We start from the raw sequence: 21,742 nt of genomic DNA, 5'->3' as shown, positions 1-21,742 counted from the left end.
ATGGCCTGATTGCAATCACAATTTGCTTGGGTATTTTATGTTCGTTTATATGAACATATGCCTAATCTCTCCAGATATCCTAAATCCACCATGCGTGACCCGTTTTATTGATCAAAGTATAGCACGTTATTAAATGTAATCTTCAAACGTCCCTCACATTGTGTGATGTTATCAAAGAGAGCTAACAAATATACTATGAAAATTATATCTTTCCAGTTTTCCAATTTTGAGGCTGCATTCTTCTCAAAAAAAATCTGACAAACTGCTTAGAGGTAGTTTAACTCCCTATTTTATTAAGAAAATAAAAGTTATAGCATATTCCTGAAAATGTTGGACTCATTTATATACTGTCCTTTGGCCAGTATCCAAACATTTCAGGATCCGAAAGTGCCAAAAATTGAGTTCTGAATAAAGATTACTGGATAAATGATAAAACGAATTACTGTATTGTAATTGCATTTATATAGCGCTTACTACCACTGACGAGGCGCCAAAGCCCTTTTTCGGCGAGTAGCACACTTCTCCGGTACCCATAAAGGATTAGTGTTGAATTAGTATAGTGAAATATGAAAGTAATTTGACTGGTGGATAGGTTAGTCAGTTATTTGGATTCAGAAGAATAGCGGAGGGATAGAAGAGGGAAAAAGGTTTGCATTTATATAGCGCTTGTTACCCATGATGGGGTGTTGAAGCGCTTTTTGTGGCGAGTAGCACTCTACTCCGGAACCCATAAAGGATTAGTGGTGAATTAGTACAGTGAAATATGAAAATAATTTGAGTAAGCGGTGCCCTTTTTCTTTTAATTATATTGCATGATTTAAAGACCATGCATCTGCAAGCAGCCATTCATGAAGCTGGTTTTCAGTCGCCTTGCCTACAAACCTTCCTTATACAACACAAGTATTCATTGCATCTTTTTTATTTTTATTCCCCATCTTCTTGACTTGTTTAATCACATTTTCCACCGTGACTAACTGAATTTATTTGCAAACAGGAGAAACTTTTTTTTAAGCATACAAAAAAAATGATATTATTTCAGCATATATTTGGGTTTGCTGGAAAACTGGTAATGTTTTTTTATAGCAGAATACATATTCTTTTAAGCATTCCTTTTCCCATCAAGCACAGGCCAGAACTTAAACTTGTCTTAAGCTCTTAGGGCCTGATGTTTTAGAACCGTTTTCATTCTTTGTCAAGAGAAGTCATGGGGTGTAGGTTTGGACAAGTCTTCTATGTGCAGTGTGTCATGACATGAAGACCGCACCCTTTTGCTTGTCACATACATTCTTTAAATATGTAACCATAAAAGGGTGCTGCTCACTAATAACACCTTCACGAAGAGCTTCCTGAAAATGAGGTAGTGGGCACCCTAGCCTCAGTTTGTCGCCAAAGGTCCTTGTGACAGGGTTGCTGTACATGGATAGCTTTGTTAGCAATAGCAAACATCTGTGGAATCCAATAAATGCTTTTTTTGAACAAATACACACACAATGGTTTCATTTGTGCACAAAACATCTTCTACGCTCCCTGGCATAATTGAGTGTGGCATTTCCTTGATGGGATATGGTCCTAAGAGACTGCGAGATTAATATAAACTGTTTTCTTCATCGCCTTGGACTTCCATTTTACCTTAACCTTGTGCTCCCCATTTAGTTCATGATTAGGAAGCATTAAGTGTTGGTACTAGCTTCTATTCCCTAATTTGTGTAATTTATACAGTGTGTCCTCCCTGTAACACTCAGTGTCCTGAATCTCTTGTTGTCATGGTTACTCTCCTTGCCACAGGACACTAATATGTAACTTTTTTTTCTTTTTCCTTTATTTTTTGCTGCATTAAAATGGAGCAGTAAACCTGACAGGTGAGAAGCGAAGACACATTGCCTGCCATTTGTTAAAGGGAAAATATAGAGAGTTGATGATGGTTCGGATTTAAAACATAATATCCACCAGCCTCTAAATGCACATGGGCAGGCACATATAAAAGATGAGGACAGCGTGACGCTCCCAGACATTTTATAGTTGCAATCGCAGCAGAAAGAAGGGCAGTGAATTGAAAGCACTTACAGCAATGCTTCATGCTTCTGCTCAGGAGAAAGAAAAATAATGCATCTTGTTTTGCTTTGTTCTCCACGGCCTTTTAAGAGATGGTACACATCAATTTACAAGAATGTGTTTTCTCAGAGTCTGCAGCAGCTTTGTAATAGGCTGTCAGATTACTTTCTTCCTGGATGGTGTATGGCTCTACGGAATGCCACAGAGGCCATTTCCGCATCCGGGATATCAGTTTCTAAAGAGCCTACCATTAGCTGGTAGCTGGTGTGTGACCCGAAAAGTCCCATAATAGCCTGCAAAATTGATTTTAATATCAGCCTGACATTCAGGAAGATTGAAATAGGTGGTCTTTCTCTGGTGTCAAGGTTCAGGTTATTTTAGTGGTAAGCTGGCAAGATGACGCTTCATAGTCAAATAGGACTCATTAGTTTGAAAGCACTAGTGAGCAACAAGTACAAAAATGTCAGCCGAGAAAAATAGTGAAGCCAGAATATTAACTACTGCTTTATAGTGAAGTTAAGTACCTATATATAAGTATAGATTTACTATTCATAACTCCACAACTAATCACCTTGAATCTATCTGTCTGTCTATCTATCTATCTATCTATCTATCTATCTATCTATCTATCTATCTATCTATCTATCTATCTATCTATCTATCTATCTATCTATCTATCTATCTATCTATCTATCTATCTATCTATCCATCTGTCTTTCTGTCTATCTTCAAGGTGTATATGGGGAATTAAGAATAGTAAATCAGTACTTACCTAAATATACTTACCTTCACAATATTGTGGTGTTCAATATGTTTTTTTGTTAGGCCGATATTTGAAAGTCTGTATTCCAGTAGAATAGTGTGTTAGGGTGGGATTAGCCGTAAATCGACTTGTGACTCTACTCTTCAACCCATAAGCAGAGTAGAATATTTCACAATTAAAATGCATACATTCTTTCTTACACAAATTCAGACAGGGGCTTTAATGACCTCGCTTCCTGCCCAAATTCAGAGAGTGAATTCAATGACATTTCCTATTTTAGTGTGGCTACAGTCTCGTAGTAATGATCCTTATTTTGGGCTGGGCTAGTGGAATTAAGAGCATTCTTCGAGTTTCACAGGCACTTTTCTCACTAATCACACTAATACCTTTAGTAGACACATCAAGCAGCAAAACTTAGAGCAGGGAGAATAAAATGGCAACACTGGATTCTATGTTCCTTGTGAATGTAAGTCTGCAAAATAAATGTTATGTGCTTCTGCAATGCTGTAAAAAATGTAATGTCACAAAGTAGTGCAATGCCCTTCCACATTGTATCCATGTACATGTTCTAAGGACTGTCTTTGTAGATGACTACTGCGCTACTTCTTGTCATAGTTGTAAGCTAGTTATGTCACATATGTACTGTGTGTCGTACGTCCATTATATGACAAAATGTTTAACATGTGCAAGTGAAATATGCTCAATTTCGTCTAGGCTTAGTGCAAACTGCAAATTTACAATAGACATGTAGGCTCAACAGGAGTGGGTTCTGAGGAGTGAAAGAGTGTCTGCAGTTTCACTGATACAAACATATTCTTGTAGGAGACCTTGATTCTTTTTGGGCATTCGCAATGCTCCCACTCCTCCCAGCTCCTTGAGAGCGGGTCTGCAAACCTACTCCCGACAGCCCCATGTCAAGACCTCTGTTGGCGGTCCGCTGGGCTAGGCATTCCTTCAGTTCTGTTCCCCCTTTTGCCTGCTTTCTATTTATTTTATTGGGTTCACGTTTTAGACTGCCTCTGTGCTTAATCTGCTTTAGGCACGCTTTGGGAGATCCTAATTTGGCCGTAGCCTTCCTGTTTCCTGCCTGCTCCGGCTGTTTTTCGATGTGCTCCTGCTCCTGACATGGTTCCCGCTCCCACCGTCCCACCTTTTGGACAGCCTTTCCCACCTCTCAGGACAGCCCCCAGCGAGCAGCCTTTGACCTATTTTGGTTGTGTGAAACTCTCTCGCTCCTGCCAGATCTTTGAGACTGGAACTGTAATCACATTCCTCACTACCCTTTCAGTTGTGTTTCCACTCTAGCCTGCTTTCCTTTTAGTTGATTGGGTTCAAGTTTGAGCCCCCCACTGAGCTTAATATGCCTTAGGCATTTTTTTGTGGGATTTTAATAAGGCTGTAGCCTTCCTGTTTCCCACCTGCTCCTACTGCTTTTCTTCGTGCCCCTGACATGGTTCCTAATCCTTATGTGAAAAAACAATCCCAGGCATAAACTGAGGAAAATACACAATAGATTAAACAAACAAACTAGTTCAGTTAGAAAAATTATTTATAGTTTAATTTGATAAAAAGGGGATAAAAATTCAACACATTGATCACAATTGATAAAAAAATGATACATATGTATTCACAAAACAGATAAAAGGAGGGTTAAATGGTCTCCAGTCTGGAGTCTGGGATTGTTTTTTCACATATTGTTTACCCTGTCCCAGGATATCTATCCTTATCAGGGGGTCCTTGCTACCTACAGTATGGTTCCTAATCCTACCTCCCCCAATAGCAACTCCCACCTCCCAGATCTACTTATGTAGGCCGCTGTACCATCATGCCACTGGCGAGCCAAAGGCGTGCCAAAGGCAAGTCCGTCTGTGCCCATCCGTGCCTAGACAGCACTTAGCTCCAGGACCCCAGGCCCTCCCACCATCCACCTCTACACCACTGAGGTGCTCCTAGCTCTTGACCTAGGAGACCCTAACAACAGCTGCTTCACGGCCTCCCCGAAATCCTCCCAAGGACCCTCACCTGCAGCCACTGCTGCTTCACTTGCCACACCGGACTCCAAACCACTCCAGCTCAGAAGACTAGGAACAAACCAGCATCCCTCCAATGCATCCTGGTCAATGCCTGCTTCCTCTGCAAACACGCCACAGAGATTTGAGACACCATCACCACCCTCTACCCGGACATTGACTTCATCACCAAAACATAGCTCACACCCTCCTTAAACCCCAAAATTGCCACGTCTGACGGCTACAAGATGATATACCAAGACCACTCTGACAAACGGTGGGGGCATTGCCATCATCTTCAAGGTAGCCATCCAATGCACCATCACCAGCGACAACCCAGCACCTCTTATAGAACACCTCAGATTTCGACTAAGACTAAGACTATGATGAGTTGCACCCTTGCCTACAGACCCCCAGTACACAGTCCACCCTTCTGTGACACCATCTACGACCTCATCGCCCTCCTTCCATTGACTCCTTCCACTACATCCTGTTCGGCAACCTCAACTTTGATGTTGACGACTCCCAACTACGCCAACTCCACCACCCTCCTGGAGCACCTCAATAACATCAGCCTCATCCAACTGGTCTCTGAACCTATGCACAAAGCTGGACAGTCACTCAATGCCATCTTTACTGTCAGAGACAGAATCAAATTAACTCACATCACACAACTCACCTGGACTGGACACACCATCGTCCACTTTACTATCTCTATTGTCCCTCACCTCACCGCCAAGCGCCACAGTGCCTCTCACCGAAGGTGGGGCAAGGTACCCGTGGAACTATGGACACAAGCCCTCAGCACCATACAACCCAAAACCACAGTGGACCTTGACCTTGGCCACCCAGAACTTCTCTGCCTGGATTAACGCATGTGCAGATAGAGTCACCCCATTAAAACCAGAAAAGACTAACAAAACCTAAAAAGAAACAAAGTGGTACACCCCAAAGCTCAGATCCACCAAGAGCAACTGTTACGGACTTGAGAAGCGAAGGCACGCCACAAAGGACCCCAAGGACAGAGCCACCACAGAGCAGCCTTCAGCAACTTCGCACCTGCACATCAAAGAAGATAAAAAAGCAGCCATCACCACCCGCATCGACACAGCAGCCAACCACATGAGGGAACTCTTCAAGATTGTTGAGGAATACTCCAAGCTGAAAGCCTCAGAGAAGACCATCCAACCCTCCCAAGAACTTTGTGACACCCTCTTAAATTACTTCCGCTGCAAGATTGCCACCATCTACAATAGCTTCGACACCCCACCCCGTTGATCAGCTTCAACAATCTCGACCAACCATGAACACCAGCTGAACAATAGCCTCCTGGTCCTAACTCACCACCCAGACCGCCACAGCCATTATGTCGTTCATCTACTCCGGGGCACCCAGTCACCCATGCCCCACCGTCTCTTCAACCTTAGGAGCCAACCTAATCAGCTAAGAACTCACCAGCATCCTCAATACTTCCATCTCCATAGCAACCTTCCCAGACATATGGAAACACGCACAGGTCAGGCCCCTCCTAAAGAAACCGTCTGATGACCCCAGTCAAAAAACTACAGACTGATTTCTCTGCTCCCCTACCCAGCCAAAGTACTCAAGAAGGCCACAAACCACTCAATGAATATCTGGAACAAAATCACTTCACGATGCCCCATGATCCAGATTCCATGCCAACCACAGCATGGAGACCACACTGATAGCCGTCACAGACGACATCAGAACTCTCCTCAACTGTGGAGAAACTGTGGCTCTGATCCGCCTTAACCTCTCCACTGCATTCAACACTGTCTCCCACCACACCCTCATCGGTAGACTCCACAACATCAGCATATAGTAGAACACTTTCAAGTGGATTGCTTCCTTCCTCTCAGGAGGCACATAGAGCATCTGACTACCTCCATTCACCCAAGAACATCATCTGCTTCGTACCACAAGGTTCATCACTCAACCTCACAGACCCCATGGTCTCAACATAATCTCCTACACTGACAACACTCAGCTAATCGTCTTGATCACTGAGGACACCTCCAAGGCTAAAACCAACTTCTGCAATGCCATGACCAACATGGCAAAATGGATGAGAGACAGCTGCCTCAAACTCAACTCTGACAAAACAGAAGTACTAACCTTCGGAAGAGACCCCTCCACATTGGATCACAGCTAGTGGCCAGCAGAACTCGGAGCAACACCTACACCAACAGAAAATGCATGCAACCTCTGCATCATACTCAACAGTCAACTGATAATAAAACAATAAGTCAAGGCAGTCGCCTCCTCCTGCCTCCACTCCTTCCGCAAACTCCATTGACTTTTCAGATGGATTCCCATTAACACCAGAAAGACTGTCATGCAGGTCTTCATCACCAGCCACCTCGATTATGGCAATGCTCTCTTCACTGGAGTCTCCCCCCAGCTCCTTAAAAGATTTGATACCATACAAAACACCATAATCAGACTCATCCTAGACCTCCCCAAACAGACCTGCATCATCCCTCACCTCAGAAATCTCCACTGGCTCCCCATCCAGATGAGATGTCTGTTCAAGATCCTTACACACACATACAGAGCCCTTCGTGAGCAAGGGCCATCATACCTCAATCATCAATTGAACTTCCACCTGCCCACAAGACACCTGCACTCTGCCTCTCTCACCCTCGCACACACTACCCGCATCTGTTGAAGCCGCAGCAGCGGTAACACCTTGTTCATCATGTGGCCAAGACCTGGAACGACCTGCCCGACCTCCTCCAAGCAACTCCATCCATGGTGGAGTTCAGAAAGTAACTCAAGGCCTGGCTTTTCGATGAAGATATGACACCCTAGTGCCTAGATACCATTAGGGGTGACAGTATTGTGCAATTCAAATACAAATTGATTGACTGATTCCCCTGCATTCCTCGCCCAGAAACTCGTGATATCTGGAGGAGCCAGAAACTCCCGGTCTGCCAGAGACCTTTTGCTCCAACCAGCCAACTTCCGAAAAAAGAAAACCTTCAATCGGGCCTTCTCTGGGGCTGCTCCAAGAATATGGAACTCTCTCTCACCCGCCATCAGAAGACTGTCGTCTTTGGCACGCTTCAAAAAGGAGACTAACATTTTCATATGGGCAAAGTCCTCGCCTAACGATCGCATTACAATCTCCTCTACGACCTTTTTCCACCCCCCCATTACAGCATTATCCTTGACTTTTCCGGATGATACTTTCCTGGCCCTTTTAGTCATCCCACTCAGGGGCTGAGACTTCTTATTTTCTAGTATAATGATTCTACCTCTTTGTATCCTAAATGTATCTAGAATTTGAGACTGCTTGTTCTTCTGGTACAATGTATCTCCCCTTTGAATCCTGTTGGTATCTTTCCCTCCTAAGTCCTTTGTATACCCCCCGTCAATCCTGGAAAGCGCTCTGATACCCTCATAGGTCTGGTTCGCACACTATAAAACTTTAAAATAAATAAATTGTGCACACTGGTTGTGGTGATAGAATGGCATAGGACATATGTGCCATGATGCATCTTTTATGCATTAGGAGCTATATCTGTAACAATAGTGCAATTGTGGCATCTGACCACATATGCTTTTGGATACCTTCACAGAGGGGTCAGTTCTGAATCCTGTGGGCTGCTGTCTTATAACAAGTTATTTTGTTCATAAGAATCATAAATGTGAAAATGCTGTATATGAGTCTGGGAAAAGGCACAGTCTTGATCCAAAGTTTAGCCCCTGTGACTTTGTCGCCAACCTTCCACCACAGTCTACGGATGGATTACCGCTCATTTGAATGCCTGGACTATGGTGGACATGAGCATGGTGGTACAAACATCACAATAATGATATCACAGTATTTTTAGGGCTACTTGACTGAAAACAGCACTTGCATACATTATTTCAGGGCAACAAGCAGACCTGTGGATCTGGGGGAACAAGGAATTCTTCTTACCCTGCAGTAAAATCAAAAGGGCAGGGGGGAGATTTCTGGGGACTAGCCTATTTGGGTGCCTTGCAAATCCTTAGGACAACGTTCCCTATTTTTGACCAGCACTACCTGGCAGAGACTGGCAGAGAAGAAATATCAGAAGCGTCCTCATAACTTTAGTGTGCCCCGGCAGTCTTGTGTTACCTAGGAGAGTTTATACACCCCAGGGAAGGTACACAATCTATTACTGGAGTGATCCATTGTGTAGTAGACACAAGCACATGTACCCCTCTTCAAGGTTTGGGAAGCAATGCAACATTTTGACTTTGCTTGCTGCATATGTGGAAGAATGAGTGAATCCCTGGGTCCTTCATCAGTCCCAATGATAAGAGATTTATGGTTACTGTCAGGCCAGAATATATGTACCTACCCAGCATTTTCTGGAAACCTGTCTTGTTTCATACCCACAGAGGAATTTGTTGTTTGCTATTATCAACCTATTCCAGCATTGGGGGCTACTAGAAAAGGTGGAGGCCGAAATTCATTGTTTTGATTGGCAGAATTCCCACCTCCACCTGCCTTGTATTTGTTAGACCTTGTGATGAGTGGCTAATGCCTGCTTCCAGCAAAATAAAAGTCAACACCAAAACTTATTTTACACCCTAAAATGTACAAACGCAAGTGTATAAACATCTTCTGAAATTGTTGGGTTGAAAATGATAAATATAGATGAAATTGCATTGCATGAGGCAACAATTCCAGTTTTGTATGGCTGGGTCAGTGAATACACAAGAGTCATAATGGATTTGGCTCTCTTATACTGCTCAAAATATTTGCACTATGGAGCTATTGCTCACCAAATTGCCATATCCCCATTTTGTATTCAGAAATTGGTGTATTTAGGAAGCTTTTGTGCAGAATGTGTAAAATAAGCTTTGCACTTGTGCTTTGAGATTTTTGCACAGTGACTCTGCTTGTATGAATTAGAAAGCTAACCTCTACATGTTTCAAGTAGGCAAATGTTTTAATGCTGCTCATCTATTTTTATGCATCCCATCTCTTGCCCTTAACTCCCTAGGTTCACCAGTCACCACTATCTTTCATCTTTTCTACTCTGTCCCTCAACATTCCCTCCTTGCCTGCCTTCTCCATTCTGTCCTTCCTTCTTCATTTCTTTTCTTCCTCCCTCCCTTCCTTGCATTCTTTCTTGCTGGCTTTCTTCCTTCTATTATTTTTCCTTCTTTCCCTCATTCCTTTCTTCCTTCTATTCTTCCGTATATTCTTTTTTCTTCCTTAACATTCTTCTCCCTTCCTTCATTTTTTCATTTCCTTATTCCTTACTCCATTGTGTCTTTCCTCATTTGCCCTTTTTCCCTTACTTCCTCCATACTTCACTCCCACTCTCCCTTATCTTCCTTCCACTTTCTTTCTTTGCCCTTTCATCATCCCCTTTCCTCTTTCTATGCCTTTGCCCTCTATTCCACTCCTTTCTCCTTCCCCTTCCCTCAACACTTCACTTATTTGCTCCCTTCCATCAATTCCATCCTTCTTCGCCTCTCACTTTCTTTCCCTTTCTTCTGCCTCTCTTTTCAATTTTGTTTTTTCTCAACTAACTTCATTCCCATCTAATCCCTCATCACACTCTCTAACCATCCTCACCGCTATGCCTTCATCTTTCTGTCCCTCCACATTCCCTTTTTTCATGCTTCCTTCTCTTAGCACTTCCGTCTTTTCTTGCTTACTCTAATAATCAATCAATCAACAAGGCTTTATTTCGATATTTGATATCATAAAAGCACATTTACAAATTAAAACACAATCCATAATAAATACATTAGAAAGAGGAATTCATTTAAAAAACTTTTTTTTTACAATGAATAGATAAAACATATATTAAACTTTAACAGCTTTGCGGATGTTTAAAAACAATTAGAACATTGGAATGTTGGGAGCTCCATTGAAAACAATGGAGTGCTCTGGGCTTATAATGGCTGGAATAAGCCTGGAGCTCCAACATTCCAATGTTTCTTTGTTCACTGCTCTGGCTGTGAACAAAGGCTTCAGGGAACCTGAGGGGATTCCATTCCCCTCAAGCTCCCAAAAGGCTTCGTTTTTTTTGTTAGAACATTCTGTCCTGTAGTGACAGAATGGGATGTATGACGTTAAAACGCATACTTTTACCACGCATGCCTTTATAACGCGGTTTTTACATCGCAAAACTTTACAACGCATAGCGCTTTGGGGTGCTGGATAGTGAATAGTTTAATTTACTATTCCAACTCCAGTCCCCGTGGACACTAGGGAAGGTGTTGGATAGTAAATTAAACTTATTCCCTATCCTAGAGCGCCCCCCAGTGCAATGCGTTGTAATGGTTTGCGTTGTAATGGTTGCGTTGTAATGGTAGTGCGTTGTAAAAGTTTCGTTGTAAAGGTTGTTTACCGACAGAATGTTCTAATAGCCTTATAGCCCTACGTAGATGGGCTATACCGCTATTAAAGTCCCTCTCCCTTGTTAAAGGCCCTCGCCTTCGGCTGGGGCCTTTAACGCTGGAGAGGGCCTTTAATAGCCGGTATAGCCCTCTACGGCGGGCTATAAGGCTATATTAATTATACAGTTTCTTCATTAAGCCTTTAGTCTAATCAACCATGCCCAGCTTAAAAATGTAGCCACCCCACAGGCTAGGGTTGTACTGGCATCAGCCTTAAGTATTCTAAGTGCAACAGAGTGGTCCCTAGTTTTAAGCTGCAGGCACACAGGTTTAAGCCATTTCAACCTAGGTTTTATATAGGCTGGGCATACGAAGAAAAGGTGAGGGATATTTTCAACAACACCTGCACAGTGTGGGCAATCCACGGGCGTTTGGTGCGGGGGCTTCTATTTGCTGGTACGATCACGAAGAGGAAGGGTGCCCATCATAAACTGCATAAGGAGAGTCCTATCTCTCGGCTTTGTAATAAAGCCCAGATAGGGCTCCAGGAGAGGTATATGCTTGTGTTGATGAAATATCTCAGTCAGCCTGCCTTGGTTTGGGTCCCTCTGCTCTTGATTATCAACCCATGCCCAAAAGGCTCTCTTGGTTTCAACTTTTGATAACGCTGTCCGGACTCCCAAGCAGTTAAAAGGCCAGTGGCCAGAAGGAGCTTCTTTATATTAGCTAACCATCCGATCTTATGGGATCCTTGGAGATTCATTACCTCTCTTAGGCCCCCGGCATACCTGGAAAGCTCTGGAGTGCGCCATAACCGGGCCCAGTATAAGATAGGACACAGAGTGACTAGGTCCTTAATTGAACAGCGACCCAAATCACTCAAAAGTGGCTTGGTTGGGGTGCCCCTCGGGAGTGAGACAAGCTCCCTAAAGAACTTGTTTTCTGTAGTGACGAGCACGTCTACACATCCGAAGCCCCAGAGTTCTGCTCCATATAGGGCACAGCCTACACCTTTTGCAGCATAGATTTCCAGAGCAGGAGCAATGGGCTTAGAGGTGGACGCGCGATGTTCCCTGCCTAATACTCCTACTACCCGTTTATGATTTAGGGCCATTTTATCAATATGTAACTGCCATTTAAATTTGTCAGAAATTCTGATCCCCGAATAATCGAACTCTTTGATGCGCTCCAGTGGCACCCCATCGAGAACCAAAGTAGATCTAGACGATCTGCTTGGGTCAAAATAAAGAAGCTTTGTTTTAGAGGTGTTAATAACAAGACCCCTCATCTTACAAAACAAGCAGAAGCGATCCAACAGCTTCTGTAACCCTGCAGGAGTTTTTGATACTAACAAAGTATCATCCACAAAAAGTTGTGCGGGGACTCTATCAGCTGCCAGGACTGAGGCGTCAGCATTAATTTCAAGCAAAAAGGAGACTACGCCGTTCACAAAGAGCGTGAATAGTGTGGGTGCCAATACGCATCCCTGGCGAACGCCTCTATTCACAGGAATTTTATCATTTTTTTGCTCCTGTGAACCCCATCTAATGCGGGCGTAGTTTCCATCGTGCATACGGGCCAAGAGGTTCAAATGGGCGGGGGAATCCCCATCTCCTGCAGGACCAGCCATAGGCGGTCTCGGAGGACCAAGTCAAAGGCGGTCTTCAAGTCAATAAATGCCAAGTAAAGGCCCCCTTTGCCAATGGTAACCACCTTCCAATGCAAGAGTGCCAACCTAAATGTCTGGTCTATCGTGCTTGTGCAAGCCCTAAAGCCCGCCTGGAACTGTGAAATGATGTTATTTTCATCCGCTCATGAAAGGATCCTCTCCAGGAGAACCCTGCCAACCAACTTCTGTCCAGCGTCTATAAGACTTATTGGACGGTAGTTGGCCGGGTCTCCCTTGGAGCCCTTCTTATAAATGGAAATTACTTTGGCCCCCTTCCAAGAGAACCTTCCAACAAGGCATTAATGAGGAATACAAAAAAGGTGGCCCATTCCTCGGCATTAGCTTTGAATAAGTCGCCCGGTATGCCATCTTGTCCCAGGGCCTTAGCGGGTACAATCTTGTTTATAGCGGCCAACACCTCTTTCTTCTCTATCCTAGGGAAGGAACCCTGAACAGGGGCAGCTACCATGAAGCCACTTAGGAGCCCTAGGCTACCTGTTTCCTCATCCCCTACATATAGCTTCCTAAAGTGCTCAAACCACTCCCTGTCGGGTATATGATTGGGAATTTGGTCCGGATCACAACCATTGGATCTTCTCACTAAGGCCCAAAAGAGCTCGCCGTTCTTTGACTGGCTCGCTACTTTTAGACTATCCCATTGTGATTCTTCCCAACCCCTCTTTGCATCTACAATCGCTTGCCTATACTGCAGTCTTGCCAGCCGAACCTCAACAGGGTTATTAGATTTGATAGCAAGTATCAAACAGTTTTTTTTCATTCTACAGTTTCTATCAAACCACTTCTGTACTGGCTTGGCACTCATCGGGCGCTTATTACAGGGATCTACAAACAAGGTGCCAATCATATCTATAGTGTCAACATAGATTGTTTCCACCGCAACGGACCCAGCCTCCTTCTTACATGCTAATAATCCATACTTCCTTTTTTCCCTTTCTATTATGTTTTTTTGCTACTTTCATCAGTTCCTTATCCTTTCCTTCCCTCCTTTATCTCTTTATTACTTGCTTTAGTTCACCTTCCACTCTCGATTACTTCTGTCCCTATTTCCTATTACCTTCATGCCCCATTTCTTCCTCACACCTTACCTTTCTTCTTCCTCTCTCGTTTCCTTCCTTCTGTTTTTTTGTCTTCCGACCTCTATTACTTTCTTCCTTCCTTTTTTCTTCTATCAGTTCCTCATTTGTTTAATTTGCATCCTTCTTTTTCCTTTCTTCCTTCTTTTCCCTTCACATTTTTCTTCTTTTCTTTAATCTTTTCTTTCTCCCTTCCTTCTTACTCTCCTTCATAGGGCCGACATTACTAAAAAATGATTGAAGTCGATAACTTAACGTTGGCGCAGCTTTCTACAAAAAGCTCTAAAAATCTTCATTTTCAGGAAAAGGATAATGCTCCAGAAGCAAAATGATAGTGAATTACTTAGTGAAATAGCTCAAACGGATCCTGTTTCTTTCATCCTTTGTTCCTTCCTCTCACCAGTGTGAAACTCTATTTGTCACTCTTTTATTAGTTTGCAGTTGGAAGGGGCAACATTATACTCCATCTAAAAATCTATGTTTAGCTAGATTTGTGTTGTGTAAACAAAGGACAGTAAAAGATGTAGATGGTTATGTACATTAATATGAGATAGCATTTGTGGTTCACAACTGGTGTATATAACCCTTGAGATGGCAGGGTATTATGCAGGTGTTCAAAAAAGCAAGCACACCCCAATTTCATATCACTTTACTCTCCTGTCTTTCTCTTCTCATGTTTCTCTAAACGTTTGAAGCAATTAGCATTTAATAACATGATTACCTGCTTTATAGCAGACTGCCTGTTTGGTTCCTTTGAATCCAGTTTTCATGCTCTACACATGCATTCTCGTATGTGCATCTCCCTAACCAGTGAACATCACAGTCATCTCTTCCCTTCTCACACTATTTGACTTCTCAAGTGTTTGCTACTATGATCACCCAACCCTAATGTAAATTCTTTAAGCATGGTTCACAAAGTTAATACTTAATTGGCTTCTATGTTATCATTCAGACCATTCCTTCTAAATGGCTTGGGGCTCCTCATTCTCTTCTCTCACTTGTCTCACTTGTGCAAGATAGTGTCCGGCATGGGTCAGTCCTTAGACCTCCAATTTTTCCTTCTTCATTAAACCTTGGTGATATGATCACTTCCTTCAGCTTCTGCAGTTATCTCTAGCCCAGTGGTTACTCTCATTTCCCAGATTTTATTCATTACTTCCAGCCATAGGTTTTGAAATGCCTCACAGCTGTTCAGTACAAGCTAATTTTCCGATCACTTAAACTGAACTTAACCAAAGTTGAAATGATCTATTCTTTAACAGTTTCTGCACAAGCGTCTATCCGCCAAAATAATCTAATCTCAACAATCTCAGCAGAAATCTTGGAGTGCTCTTAAAGACTTTGTTAGACAAGGAAGCATTTATCATCAACACTGACACACCATCAGGCTTAATTATTTAGAGGCAATGTATAAAGTATTTGTGCAACATTTCAAACAATAAAACAATAAAAACACCACACAAAAAGAATCCTCACCACGTTAGACAAATAGAGCTGAATCCAATAAATGATACAAGACCAAAGTGACAAAAATCCAATCAGTAGAACTGGAGTTTTTAATTTTTTAGAATAAAGTGAATACTGTGCCTAAATGCATAAAGTGCCAACTTGGGAAATCTGGTTACGCTGGACCTGGCCAAATTCAAAGGTTCAGGCCGACTGTGATGCAGCACAGGTCTGGTACAATCCCAGGTTAGTCCAGCTGAAGGTTTACCTTCTCAAGTTTGTGCCAAGAGTACCATTTGCGTTGCAGAGGGTCGCAAGGGGTAGTAAGAGCGTTGATGTATGGGGTTAGCTAAGCGCTAGGAGCTGGCCGGCTTCACGGGCTGGTGTAGCTGTAGCTTCATGGTGGCGCTCTCCACGAGAGGTTGATGCTGCAGTGCGAAGAGTCAGGCTGATGAAGCTTTCCACCGCCTTGCATTGCAAGCGACGAGGTTGCAAACAGCTGAAAAGCTTGATTTCAGCACCTGCGAGGAACACCAAAGGTCCAGGACCAGAGAGGCACCACTTGGCGGTCAGAAACGTGCTGCAACTGGGTCCTGAGGCTGGTTCAGGATGTTGGGAATTCTTTTATGTCCCTGAGGCTTATATTAGGAGGCCAGCAGACTCTTGGAGTCACTCTGGGCTCCTAGGTTCAAGATGAAGTTGAGGTCCAGTTCTCCTTCCCTAGGAAAGAGGGCAGCAGGTCAGCACAACAAAAGCAGCAATTCCTTTAGAGCATCAGTCCAGCAGCACTGCAGTCCTTCTTCCTGGCAGAATATGCACAGGCCCAGATATTTACTCAAGAGTTGTTGTCACCAAACATGAACTGGTGATCTTGTTCCGTTTGGAAATTACACTTTTAAAATGTAATAATGCAACTTCAATGTTAGCCTATTGGAGTGCAAGGCCTTGCTGTAGTGAAAAAAAAATAAAGTTTGTTAGATCTGGCACCATTGGCGTGGGTCTCCCTTCCATTTTTTGCTGTTGCCTCATGTATTTTTATTGGTGTTAGATGCTTTGGGCACTGTGACACTGCTATCCAGTGCCACAGTGCAAGTACTCCCTACTGTAAATTGATGTACTAATCAGTATTTCCATGTTTGGCTATTTGGTTTACTTGTCAGACCCTAGTCTAGTGCACTGCGTGTGCCCAGGGCGTGTAAATCCAAATGCTGCTGGTGGGCTTGCAGCACTGGTTGTGCCACCCACAGAAGCAGCCTTGTAAAATGTGTCTAAGGTCTGCCATTGCAGAGCCTGCTTGCAGTCTGGTACTGCCATGCTGACTGGGCAAGTGCACCCACTTCCCAATCCCTAAACCTTTCCTTTTCTTCATATCAGTCACCCCTATGGTAGGCCCAAGGGCAGGGCGCATTGTAAGTATAAGGTAGGACAAGCCCTGATGTGTGTGGCATGTCCTAATAGTGAATTACAGCCATTTTCGTTTTTCACTATTGCAAGGCTACCTGTTCGCCATAGACCAGAATAGGCTGTTATGGTTATTACATTTTATAATCCTAACTGTCTCAGCGAACACGGTAGAAATTCGAGTTTAGTATGCCTGAACTAATGAAATACATCTTTTAGTGAAGTTGGTTTTAATAATCTGTGTTTGCAAATACCACTTTTAGAAAATAGGTATTTGCTTGTCTAACCATTCAAACCTGCCTCTGCTAGGTTGTGTATTCCTATATCTGGTTTTGTGAGTGACAGGGATGGGGAATTCCAGGAGACAGGCTGAGTCACCCAGTGGTGAATAGAGAGATGTGCATCTAGATGGGAGGGAGGAGTTGCACCTGAACCTTGAATAGGGCTGTGCCTGCCTTCCACAATGCTGGCTCCACCCCCTGGGGAGCGGCTGATGTATCTGCCCTGCACACTGAAAGAAGAGAAGGAGTCCTGTAAACAAGGTGCTCCAGGACTGTACTTGCCTTCCACAATGCTAGCTCCACCTCCTGTAGGGCGTTTGATGTGCATACCCTCCACTGTGAAAGGAAAGGAGAAGTCTGGTAAACAGAGTGCTTCAGAACTGATTTGGACTGGGCAAAGGCCCCTCTCCCCTCAAAGGATTTTGGGGTATAAATATTGGGACCCTGATCCCATGAAATTAGATCACTTTGGACTGCAAGACAAAACCTTTACTGAGGAGAGGAACCTGAAGAAACTGAAGAGAGACTATTTCCAAGCTTAAGGGCTGCTTTGGGGAATGGCCTGCAGTGGTTCCCTTACTACCAAAGGAAGGAGAAAGGAACTTTATGTACTTTGCTTTCAACTTGTGTAGGATCTCCAGGGCCTTGGAAAAGAGCTTGCCTCCTGCTGAAGTTTCAGGGACAACAGACTTCACCCCCCCCGCTCCCCAGAGTTCTTTGGAAGTGCCTGCTGCTGTTTTGGGCCTTCTGAGGGACTGCGTGTTGCAATGAGCTGGTAAAGCGACTCAACGAGAAGAAGCGCGTTGCCTTCGCTGTGCCTGCCGTCGCAACTCCGAAGGAGGGTGTCGCCGCTGGAACTGTCGCACTGCACCGCATCGGAGAGAAGCGTGCCGCAACGAAGAGTAAGCGTGTCGCCGTCGCTGCTGTATCCATTGCAACTCCGAAGGAGGGTGTCGTTGCTGTAGTTGTCGCACTGCACTGCATCAGGAGAATCTCGCAACGAGGTCGGAGCGTGTTGCCATCGCTGTGCCTGCCGTCGCAACTCCAAAGGAGGGTGTCGCCGCTGGAACTGTCGCATTGCACAGCATCGACCAAGAGCACCTCGCATCCCGAGAAGTGCGCTGCTGTCGGAGCAGCTGCCGTCGCATCTTGGATGTCGCCGATGTAGTTGTCGTATCGAGCAGAAGATTCATGCATCGTGGGAGAAGAGCATCGCCGCTGGTGCTGTCGTTGTCGCATCGTAAGGGTGTCGCCACTGCAGTCCACGCATCGAACCGAGAGCTTCTTGCATCCCCTAGAATCGTGCCATATATGGAAGATCTTCACGTCTTTATTTCTTTGTATCTGAACTTTGCCACATTTCCCATCGGTGCGACATTGCTTGTTGTGGAAGCGCAACGCAACCTAAGGTACATTGACGCATCTAAGAACTGAACTGAACTAAGTTTAAATCTACCATCCTAAAGTAATCTTGTTGTGTATTTTTGTCGTTTATGGTCTTGTGGTAACTATATAAAGTCTACTTATTTTTTTATATAAAACCTGTGTGGTGTCCATTTGTAGTGTTGTCACTGGGTTAGTGTATGTGGTCACAGCTTCTTATCTACCAACGCCTCTGAAGTAAAGCCCTTCTGGAAAAAATATTTGATGCAAGTGCACTGCCTTGTTATTTGCTGTTCCAACATAAATTTGAATAAAGGGATAAACTAGTTATGTGGTGCTCCCAAGGGTGGCGTCTTCCGTCCAAGACGTCCTAACAACCGAAGTGTGCTCCTAGTGGATCATTAGTTGCATCCCCTTTGGGCACTCAAAACATAGGTTCCTCCAACAAACTGAGGACTCCACACAGTTCAATGAGTTCTACGATCTTTCTTTTATTAATGAAGTTATGAGTTCATGAGTACTCTCCTTAATGAAATTCGTTTGTAATTCCATTGAGTTTAAACATCATTATTTTTTCATAACATTGCTGCTTTGTTAGCTCCTATGCCCTTCTGCTCATGCCAAGCTACCAAGGGGGTGAGCAGGCATTATTTTAGGAGTGTAATCCCCTTATCCTGACCAGAGGAGAGGGTCCCTATTTGTCACAAGTACCTACCTGTGCCAACTAGAGACCCCAAATCTAACAAAGTGTTTTTCCCTATCAGGACATGTAAAACTTCAAAGTGCATATCCTGCCTTTTAAATGCATTGCTCCCTCTTGGCTGTCCATGGCCTAACCCAGGGGTGATTTATATGTATTAAAAACAAAGGTTTTGGCCTCGCAAATGTTTTACTTTTCCAGGTAGAAATAACAGTTTAAAAATGCACACACAGGCTTTGCAACTGTAGGCCTGAGGCATGTTTAACAGGCTACTTAACTGGTTGGAACAATCAGTGCTGCAGACCCACTAGTAGCATTACATTTAAGAGCTCTGGACACATATAGTGCCACTTTACTAGGAAATTACAACTAAATTAAATATGATAATTTGATATAAGCAATTGTTACTATATTTTAGGTTGAAAGCACAATGATTTTAGCACTGGTTAGCAGTGGAAAAGTGAACAGAGTTCTAAAGTCAACAAAAACGAATTCAGTAAAATATGGGGGGGGGAGGGCAAAACGTTTGGTGATGACCCTGCAGAAATGTCCAATCCTACACTTATGTACTATGTAAGATATGCTTTGTTCAGCATTTCTTATAAATAAAATTCTCTCTTTAATTAAATAAACACATTTGGGAAGATACTCTTAGCACATTACAACCAAACTAGCTGCACAGGGCCTCGACATGATTTGACCTCTTTTCCATTGGCCTAGGCTGCAGCACTCCTAAAGTGGGAGTTTTGAAGAATTAGGTCTTTGTAATAATTCTGAAACCATCAATGAAGCTGCATGAAATTTGGCAAACGGCACTTGAAGCCCAATTATCTCATGTTTCATGCAAATCAGTCAAATGGCAAGTGAACGTTTTATTCATTGCTTCTTTGTTCATCTTAAATTGATCTGCACAAAACTTGAGTTGCCTACTGTTGTAATTTCCATGGCAAGTTGAAAACAAACAGTTTTTGACCCACCATGTGTCCCCTATTGGTGAGTCTGCGGGAAACTTGAGATATGAATCAGATTTAGTGCAGATTTGTCAAATTTGCTAAAGTTGTAACTGTAATGTTTAAATCTCAAGTGTAGTACATCAACCCTGTCTGTTGGCTAGACCTATTGCTTTCACTATATTAGAAGTACCCAGAGTGGTGTTATACTAGTTAGCCCCTTGCTAATGATTGTTGGCTTTGCTGTCTATCTCAATTCACTTTTCTTGATTATTGTATCAAGGAAAAGAGCCCGGCTAAATAGTTGGGGGTATGGTTCAGTGAGGAATTGAGATTTTTTCCCCAGATCAACAGGATGGCCAGTGTGTGTTTTGGCACACAGAAGCGCCCTAAAAAGTTTCTTCCACTTTTGCCTAGAATGGCTAGAGAAATGGTGACCCGTGACCTCATTCTCTCACGCCTGGAATTCGCTAATGCCTTATATATCGTCTACCCGTATATCAGTTAAGAAAGCTGCAGATTGTCCAGAATACAGTGGCCAGAGCCTTACTGGGTATGCCGGAAAGGTCCAGTGCGAGGCAGCTCCTTCGGGATCTGCACTGGCTTCTGGTCGACCAACGCATACTGTTTAACACCTTGGCTGCTAAGGGGTTTTCCCGTCCTGTGCTGACACTCCTTGAATTCAATAGAATCATGACAAGGTCAACTCGTCATAAGCACAGGGCAGGTAAAACCCATGACGAGTTGACCTTGTCATGAGCACTGAAGGGGTTAAGACTCTCACGCTGGTCCATGGAGCACTTTACAAGTCCGGCCCTCAGTATCTTAGAAGTCGTTTTATGTACCGCCCCGACAGCTACGCTCTACTGGCCAATGCCTTGCCCGGGTCCCTAGGTATCGCCTGGCTAGAATGGGTAGCAGCTGCCTCTCTGTCAGAACAGCTGTGGCCTGGAATGCACTGCCCTTTGAACTGTGGAACACCAGTGACCTCAGACTGTTCAAAAAACACCTGAAAACGATGCTGTTTAAGTAAGCTCCCAGTCTGGCCAGTCCATCTCTCCCTCTTCCATTTGGCTTCCGCGCCGGGAAATTTCAGAGTAGCCGTGCGCGTGATAAATGGAGGATAACATAACATAACAGCAAAGCCATCAATCATGTGATTGCACTTTCCTCACTTTTTTTTCTTTGTCCCTTCCAGGATGATTTAGGTCTCACAGTGTTCTGACTGGTTGAGCTATCCTTCGTTTGCTGACATCATCCTGTGCATGACAGTACAGTTCATGGACTATTTGCCGTCCCCTTCTCCCACTACTCCTTCTGCTTGCCTTAATCCGCTATTCCTCCTTTCTCCTGCCACTTTCTCCCAGGCTTCTTTATGTTAAACTGTTATGCTGTCCAACATGGAAACCATAGATACACACACCCACGACATGCATCATTGCCTGGGATTAATTGAAACAAAGCAATGCATTCAAAGGTGTCTCCTGTGGATGCATGCATAGTCTGTGGCGGCCATCTTTTCAAGCATAGTGTACTATTTGAATAAATGCTGTTCCAAGATGCCCACAATGAATGCCTGTGCCAAAGTGTGGCATAGTGTCATGGAATGTAGGCAACATATGAATATTTGCAATCTCCTTCAT

General features: G+C 43.7%; 1 protein-coding gene across 21 annotated transcripts in view; it reads left to right on the top strand.

Moving 5' to 3' along the window:
- PTPRD (protein tyrosine phosphatase receptor type D) overlaps positions 1 to 21,742 on the top strand; it is a 2,576,377-nt gene that overhangs the window by 2,347,921 nt on the left and 206,714 nt on the right. The window lies entirely within an intron of this gene.

Source organism: Lissotriton vulgaris, chromosome 3_1, assembly GCF_964263255.1.
Source record: "Lissotriton vulgaris chromosome 3_1, aLisVul1.2, whole genome shotgun sequence".
Taxonomy (NCBI): Eukaryota; Metazoa; Chordata; class Amphibia; order Caudata; family Salamandridae; genus Lissotriton; species Lissotriton vulgaris.
The sequence above is the reverse complement of the archived record's forward strand: the minus strand, read 5'-3'. Positions and strand labels throughout refer to the sequence as shown.